This window comes from Dipodomys ordii, unplaced genomic scaffold, assembly GCF_000151885.1.
Source record: "Dipodomys ordii isolate 6190 unplaced genomic scaffold, Dord_2.0 Scaffold22, whole genome shotgun sequence".
Lineage (NCBI taxonomy): Eukaryota > Metazoa > Chordata > Mammalia > Rodentia > Heteromyidae > Dipodomys > Dipodomys ordii.
The window spans coordinates 4,664,323-4,672,352 of record NW_012267238.1 but is presented as its reverse complement, the minus strand read 5'-3'; the positions used below and the strand labels follow the sequence as shown (position 1 = coordinate 4,672,352).

Here is an 8,030-nt window from a genome sequence, read left to right as displayed (position 1 = left end):
AAGGTCCACGTTCCGCAGAGCTCCGCCCTCTATCCACTCTCTGATTGGCTCCTACTGCCCGACGGCTGGGGGCGGGGGGCCCCACGATAGAGAGCAGGCGTGCGCCCCGCCCTTGTCCGAAGCCTCGGGGGGCGTGGTTTCCGACGGTTCCGCCTCCGTGGGCGTGGCCGAGCTCCCCGGCGCTTGGGCGTGGGGCGGCGCTCGCTCGGCTCACCTCGGCTGGGCTCGGCGGGCTTTCGGCCGCGGCTCCGGCGGGGGTGGGCGGCGAGGATGACAGCGGCGAGGGTGGCAGCGGCTGCGGCGCGGCGCTGAACGCCGCGAGCCTGAGCCGGGAAGAGGAGGAAGTGGAGCTGCGGCCGGGAGCTCTGGAGCCCGCCGCCGCGCTCTGGCAGAGCGAACCGCGTCCCGACCCGGGAAGACTTCACCGCGGGGCTCCAGCCGCCGCGCCTGCCCGCCGGCGCCTGCCCTGCCCTGCCCGTCCCGGCTCCGGTCCCGTGCCCGGACTCTCCCAACCCCGCGGTCCGGAGCGGACTGTCGAGACGCTCGAGTCTTGACCCGGTGCGCCGGGGCTGGACGTCCCTGGCCCCGCCGGCGGTGCAGGTTCGTTCCCAGCCTTTCTGTCTGTGTGCCGTCCGCCCCGGGAGTCAGCGCAAGGTGGCCCCGGGCCCCGAGGGCAGAGCAGCCCGGACGTCCCCCCCCCCCCCCCCGCCTCGGGCTTCACGAGAACCGAACCTTCGGCGGCCTCGGACCGAACTGCTCGGAACTTGAAACCGAGCGAGCGCCGGGGAAGCCCCACGCCGGGTCCATTGCCCCGTGAGAGGGTCTCCGGGCGATCGGGGCTGCCAGAGCGAGCCACGGCGCCGATCTGCCGGCCGAAGCCGACACCTTCCTCCGCCCTAAGCTGAGGACTCAGCGCTTGCCCCGGAGAGGACGCGGGGACTCTTCTTCCCCGTGGCCGGCGAGGGCAGAGGCTGCAGGTGAGAGCCCCGGATGCGCGGCGGGAGCGGGACCCAGCGTGACAGGGCCCCGGCCGGCCCAGGGCCCCAGGGCGTGGAGGGGTCCTTGAGAGGGGCTGAAACTGTCTCGGAGAGAGCGCGAACCAGGGGGAAGAAGGGGGGAAGAGCACTCCTTGAGCGCCCATTGTGTGCTGGTCCGTGCCCCACCCTTGCACAAATAGTCCCTCATTTAAAGCTTAGGATACCTCCTGAGGTAGAAGGTGGTGTGTATTGTTATTGGCGCTGGCCGCTGGGGAAACTGAGGCTTAACCGGGCTGAGGGGATGCTGCTCCCTTTTCCTCTTGGAGATCAGGCTGGAGAGGATAAAGAGGGAAAGAGTGCCGTCCTAACCTGGGAGGGAGAAGAAAGGAAGTGGGTAAACTGCTTGAGAGTGACAAGGTGGGGCTACTGGGTCCAAACACTGATCTTGAGGCTGAGGAGGTGTCTTCCCCCTGCTTTTCACTCCTTGGGCTCTTCACCTCCCCTCCCCCACCCCCAACCCCCCAAAAGAAGGTGATCCAGAGTTGAGGGCAGAGATGAGAAGCTTCCCAGTTCAAAGTTTCTCTCCCTGGGGCTCAGGATGGGGAGCGACTACCCCCTGTCCCTGTTGGCACCAGACTTCAGGGTCACCAAGACAAACTGGAATCCCTGAGATGCTGCTCATTGTTAGGGAACTTAACAGTGGGGGTCCCCAGCTGGTGCCCTCCAGAAGTTGGAGGAGATGTGGCCCCTCAGCACTCACCCTGGCTTACCTCCTAAATACAACTAATGGGGAAACTGAGGACTGCTCCCTGAGGGTGGCAATTGCCCCAGGTTCTAAAGCCACTAAGTAATTGAGTCAAAAGTAGCCTTGCAAAAACTTTCCCAACAGCCGTCAAAGTGTCCATTCCCCTCTATTTTCATCCTCTGGGTACAAGGCTGAGATTTTTCCCTGTCCCTAATGAGGTCAAGTGACCATGTATGCTGAGAGTGTGTGTCATTAGTACCAGAGCCTGAGACACACCTCCAACCCCATAGCCTTTGGCCCAGATTAAAGGCCTGACCTCAATCTCTCTTGGACAGGGGAACCTGCAAGATCCCTCTAGTCCTGGAGGGGTGGGAGGGTTGATTCCAGGTCTTAAGACTGGGGCTGCCAGGGGTGGGGGCAGTGCCAGGTGTCTTAATTCCCAGGCAGGGGTTCCTTCTCCTGCCCTCTGAGGTGTTATGAAAGAGGCTGGCATGGATTCTGTGGGCATTTGTTTGGGTGGGGGGTGGGGGAAGGACATATGGCCTTGGTCTGGGCTCTGTGGCCTTGACTGGGGACTTGTTAACCCTTGCTGAGCCAGATCCCTGAAGTCAAAGGGAAATCACCTTGGAAAACCCCTAGGAGGTGGAGCAGAGGAGTGCAGACTGCAAGCTTGTCTCTGGGGTTGGTGGGGTTGGAGGAGCCCAGGAGGTGACTAAGGGGCTTGGGATTCCCCCTTCTCTGCCTCTGTCTGCAGAGTTAAATCCTTACAATAATCCTTGCATCTCAACAAAGCCCCTCTTTGATGAACTAATTTCACACCTGTGATCTTATTTCATGGTATGGCAGGAAGGGTCTGAAACCTGGAGAGAGGCAAAGCCAGGATGGGGGTAGTCTCCTGGTATCTCTTGGATATATCACTTGGAAAGTGGGGGGGTCAAGGCAGCCTGCCTTGTTTTACCTACCCAGATAGTGAGGCTTTCCTATCAGCAAACTATCAGAAGGAATTTTCTTGGCATTTGCCAAGAATGGGCTTGTTCTTTTTTCTTTTCTTTTTTTTTTTTTTGTTGGTTGTGGGGCTTGAACTCTGGGCCTGGGCGTTGTCCCTCAGCTCTTCAGCTCAAGGTGAGTGCTCTACCACTTGAGCCACAGCACCACTCCTGGTTTTCTAGTGGTTTATTGGAGATAAGAGTCTCACGGACTTTCCTGCCGCCTGGGCTGGCTTTGAACTGAGATCCTCAGATCTCAGCCTCCTGAATATCTAAGGTTACAGGCGTGAGCCACCGGCGCCCGGCGTTCTTTTTTTTTTTCTTTTCTTTTCTTTTCCTTTTTTGTTGATTCCAGGGCTTGAACTCAGGGCCTAGGCCCTATCCCTGAGTTTCTTTTGCTCAAGGCAAGTAAAGCGGTAAGGAGCCACAGCCGCTTCCTACTTTTTCTGCATGGTTTATTGGAGATAAAATCTCATGGACTTTTCTTGCCTGGATTGGCTTTGAACCTTGATTCTCAGATCTCAGCCTCCTGAGTAGCTAGGATTACAGGTGTGAGCCATCAGCACCTGGCTGGGCTTGTTCTTAATGTCTGTTTTTTTGTTTTGTTTTGCTTTTTGATAGAAGATTGAAGACCACACAGGTAAAAACTACTTACTCAGGATCTCTGAGTTTGTTTCTTCAACTATTTGGGTGCCAACTGCCTACCAGGTGGCTTGGAAGTTACCCAGATAAGGTCTAAATGAGATAATGAGCTGGAGCTCAGTGGTAGGCTTGCCTAGCATATGTAAGACCCTGGGTTGGATCCCCAGTACTATAGGAGGGGTGGAGACAGATACAGATACACCGTGCCTGGCCAAATATCTATCTCCTTCCCTATGAAGAAAAGGAAGCAGGAGTTTTGACCAGGAAGTCTGAGAAATTCTCAGACTTGACTGAGAAGGCAGACTACTTACTATTGATGGGCTGGGAGACCTGAATTTGCTGAGCTCAGGCTTATGTGGGGGTCAGACTCCGTGGGCCACCTCCCTTAGTCTCATATCTTACAGCATCTGCTTGGGACCCTCACAAGGGACTCCTGGAGTCTGACAATCACACATCCCTCGTGGCTTTCTGTGGAGGTACTATGGAGGGGAGAGTTGGTATGCATTCCTTTGAGCCACTGTCTGGCCTCCCTAGGCACAAGGTACATTGAATAATTTATTGCTCCCCTCACTGAGAGGCAGGCTAGGGAAATAGCTGTGTTCAGGTGAGCTGCTGACCCTCAGTAGAGGTGTGGAATGTCTCCTGTATGTGGTTAGTCTAGGATATAGAGTGTGTGTGTAGAGGAGGGGACAGGGCAGGGAGAGAGTGACCTATTGCTAACCTGGATCTCTTCTGTTATTGACCCACAAGTCAACAATAGGCCCAAGTAGCTGAGCTAGACTCAAGTTGTGATCATCTGTTTCAAAGAGGGGTGGAGGGGAGCGGGAGGAGGTAAGGATGAAGATGCAGGACAGGAGGGTGGTGGGGGAAACCTTTAGGGACTAGAGTGATGAGAAGGCTTGGTGGGGGGGGGGTGGTTTCTGGGCTGGAACTGGCTGTAGACTAAGAGACGGAGTCCTGCTTCTACCACCTGGGAGACTGGGGACAAGACACGTGAACCCACCAAGCCTGATTTCACCCTTTGTATCTTTTTTTTTTTGTCAGTCGTGGGCCTGAACTCTGGGCCTGGGCACTGTCCCTCAGCTCTTCAGCTCAAGGCTAGTGCTCTACCACTTGTGCCGCAGCACCACTCCCGGCTTTTTCTGCTTATGTGGTGCTGAGAGATTGAACTCAGGGCCTCATGTGTGCAAGGCAAGCGCTCTACCACTGAGCCACCTTCCCAGCCCCCACCCTTTGTATCATTAACCTAGCAATACCTACTTCTCCAGAAGGCCACCTGTGTAGCACACAGCCCTGATTGTTCTTAGCAGAGAGGCACTTCCCTGTGAACACGCAACACAGAGTGGACCAGGGGCAGGGGAAATGGGAAGGTATGATAGACGTGGGGGAAGACTCAGGCCAGTGACAGCAGCGCTAGGTTTGTTAGGTTAGTAGCAAGGGGAGAGATGAAGAGGGGTGAGTGATCAGATGGGACAGAATTCAGGTTTTAGAGAGCAGTAGGGAGGCCTTTGTAGCTCCCTGTACTTCCTCCATAAGAGGCAAGCCAGGCCAGGCCCCTGGTTGTGTCATTCAAGTCCTTGCGCACTAGAGCCACTGTATGGCCCCAAGCTTGGAGCTAACTATCATCTAAACATGTAAGTGTGACTGTATATCACTGTCCCTGTACTCCCCTATTCTTACCCGGATTCTGTGTGCCCAGGCTGACTGGGTGTCACATTCTCCTATAAACATTTCTGCATCGCCCACCTTCTAGGCATGCTCCTTCTAAATCTCCAGCACTTAATAGGAAGAGTCATAACACCTAGCTACCTTCTGCAACATTCTACAGTTTGTAAAATGCATCTTTACATTTAGCAATAACAGTGATATTAGCAATAGCTGATACCCTTGCATATTTATTATGAGCCAGACAGTATACTAAGTTTAGAGAGCTTCCTATTCACATTACTTCTGGGAAGTAGCTACTGTTATTCCCTGAGACTGGTACTCAGAGAGGTGCAGTCTTTCTCAAAGTCACACAGCTAGGCAGTGGGGAGCAGCAAGTCAGATTTGCATCTTTTTGTTTTGTTTTGTTTTTTGGTCCGGTTGTGGGGCCTGAACTCTGGTCCCTCAGCTCTTCAGCTCAAGGCTAGCACTCTACCACTTGGGCCACAGCGCCACTTCTGGCTTTTTTTTTTCTGCTTATGTGGTGCTGAGGAATCGAACCCAGGGCCTCATGCATGCAAGGCAAGTGCTCTACTACTTAGCCAACTTCCCAGCCCAGATTTGCATCTTTTTGAATTAGCAGTCTGTAATTTTCTCTGTCACTGAATGGACAGCCATTGAGCTTTTAGGAGATATACTATGTGCACTCCATCTAGTACCTTGAAAGCATTCTTTGCATGAGAAGAACCTGGAGCCTTCTTTCCAAGGCTAGAAAAGGGCAGTGCTGGCCTAAGTGTGGGGCCTGGGAAGGAACCCTCGGCTCTGGGTCCTGTACTGGCCGGCTGGTGACCTGTGGTGAATCAACCCTCTCTGTGGTCACATTTGCCTTCTTTGTGGTCACATTTGTCCACATCCATGGTAAGCAACTCCTGCCTTCTGCAGTGTCCTTCATGACCCTGGCAGGAAGAGGAATAGGGCCAGAGGATGTGGTGTGACAGGCAGCTGTGATTTTGACCTGGCCTCTGTCTGGTCAACAGGGACTATGGCCACTTGAAGGACCGCGCTGGCCTGGGATGCAGGCAGCATGGTCATTAGCTATGATTGGGAGCTGCCTGGGCCAGGCCAAATTGGCAGGACTGGAAGCTGGCTGGCCTGGTTACTGGGGGGTCATTGGCAGGGCAGCTGGCTGAGCAGCAGCATCAACTCCCTTTGCTACCTCTAGGCATACACCAGGCCTAAAGTTTTGTGGGCCACAGCTTGTCCTTTCTCCTGCAGTAGCTGCTGGGGGAGAGACCAGGCCAACAAAGCCCTGCGAGGCCTGGAGACACCTCTGTTGAGAAACCTCTAGGACTCCTCTAAGCAGGTGGCACCCAACCCTCTTTTGCTGCACTGATAGATCTGTAACTTCCATTTGCCAACTGCAGCAGGAAGGGGGTGGGGTGCTATCCTTGCCAGCCTAGCAGGACTAGACTCTGACATCCCCACACCAAGTGCCAGGCAGTATACCTGGCACAAAGTAGTCAGGAAAGGCAGTACGAACTGCCCCGGGACAAGTTGTTCAACATTTGCACCTGTTTCTTTACTAAAAGCTAGGCTAGTAATAACAGTCTGTGAGGGCTTAAGAAGATGAAGGGAGAGGTACCCACTGAGGTCTGGCACACAGATGTCTCCATCAATTCCCTCTAGCTTTTCTCCCTCATTGGCCTCATGAACTAGTGACTCAGGAGCCCATCACAGACCTCAGTGAGTAAAGCCTGGGAGGAGGGTGTGGCAAGTAGAAAGGAGGACTTCCCCTTAAGATCTGTTGAGATGCAACATCTCAGTAGCATGTGAGTGGGCAGTGAGGGACCTTGAACTGGGCTCAGGGCCGGGAGCAGAACTATGATGTCCAGGGCCTGGGTGTCTTTTCTGTCTTGGGCAGCAGAAATGACAGCAGTTGGGTGGAGCCATTTGGGATCCAGCCAGCAGATGCTGGGCAGAAACTGTCCCTTCTTAAAATGGGGAGGGAGGTGGCCTTCTTTTGGCCCTACCCCTATACACTCAGCCACATCTAACCACAGTGGGACACCACTGCAGAAGCTGGCCTATAGGGAAGACAGATTTGGAACAGCTAAACTAATTTTGAGGAGTGAGCTTCTGAGCTAAGCACTGTGGGCCTCAGCTGTCCTATCTGTAAGATGGGGCTCAGGGTGGTACCTGCTTTATAGTACTGGTCTACTCAGTGGACTTGAGCTGTTGTTCCAAGCTGAGGGAGAACAGGAGCTTGGGAACAGTGTTGGAATGGATTATGGGCACAGCATTGCTACTATGAGGAATAAATGAATGAATGAACAGCCTGAACAGGGGCAATGACAATGCAGAATATAGCAAGGCCTGCTAGGCACTGGGCCGTCTAGAATAGAGTGGAGAGGGAGTTAGGGCAGGCTTCCTGGAGGAAGTAGTGCTTTGGATGCTGAGCTCAGGCACAGTGAGGTCTGCCCTGTGTGTGAGCTCAGAGGGGACTCAGAGGATGGTACACCCCTAGAGAAGCTGTCAAGAGTGAGGCTCAGGTGGACACAGGACTGCTGGGCTCTGAAGCTCTCTTCCTGCGACCCCACACTGGGACAGCCTGTAACATTCTTTACCAAGGGCAGGAGGAGGGCCAACAAGCAGGTGGGGAGGAAGTAGGGGCCACAGGCCTCAGAGTCCTAGCTCTTCCCAGGCTGGTAGGCCAAACCTCCTATAGAAAACAATCAACAGGCCTGCTTTGAGTTCTTTTATCTTCCTACTCCCATTACAGCCAGAGGGGTCTCCAGCTTTCATCCTGCAGCTGGTTAGCTTTTGAACAAGTAGACTCTGGGGGTGGGGGTGGAGGGTGGGGGAAACAATCCATAAAGAAACATCTCACTCTCCCACCCAGGAAGCTTAAAGAGAAAGTCCTCTCCCAGTACAAGGATCCCCCCCACATCCACCCCTGCCCCCAAGGATCTCAAAGAAGCTGACCCAGAGACAAGCTAAAGTCAGGAGTTCCTCATGCTGCCTCCACTGTGACTGACT

At 54.4% G+C, this 8,030-nt stretch overlaps 1 protein-coding gene across 1 annotated transcript in view; it reads left to right on the top strand.

Moving 5' to 3' along the window:
* The first annotated feature begins 268 nt into the window (after positions 1–268).
* Positions 269–8,030, top strand: part of Gdpd5 (glycerophosphodiester phosphodiesterase domain containing 5) — an 84,514-nt gene continuing 76,752 nt past the window's right edge. Inside the window, exon 1 of the mRNA XM_013014198.1 lies at positions 269–977. The gene's annotated coding sequence lies outside the window, so the exon portion shown is untranslated. The remainder of the gene's footprint in view (positions 978–8,030) is intronic.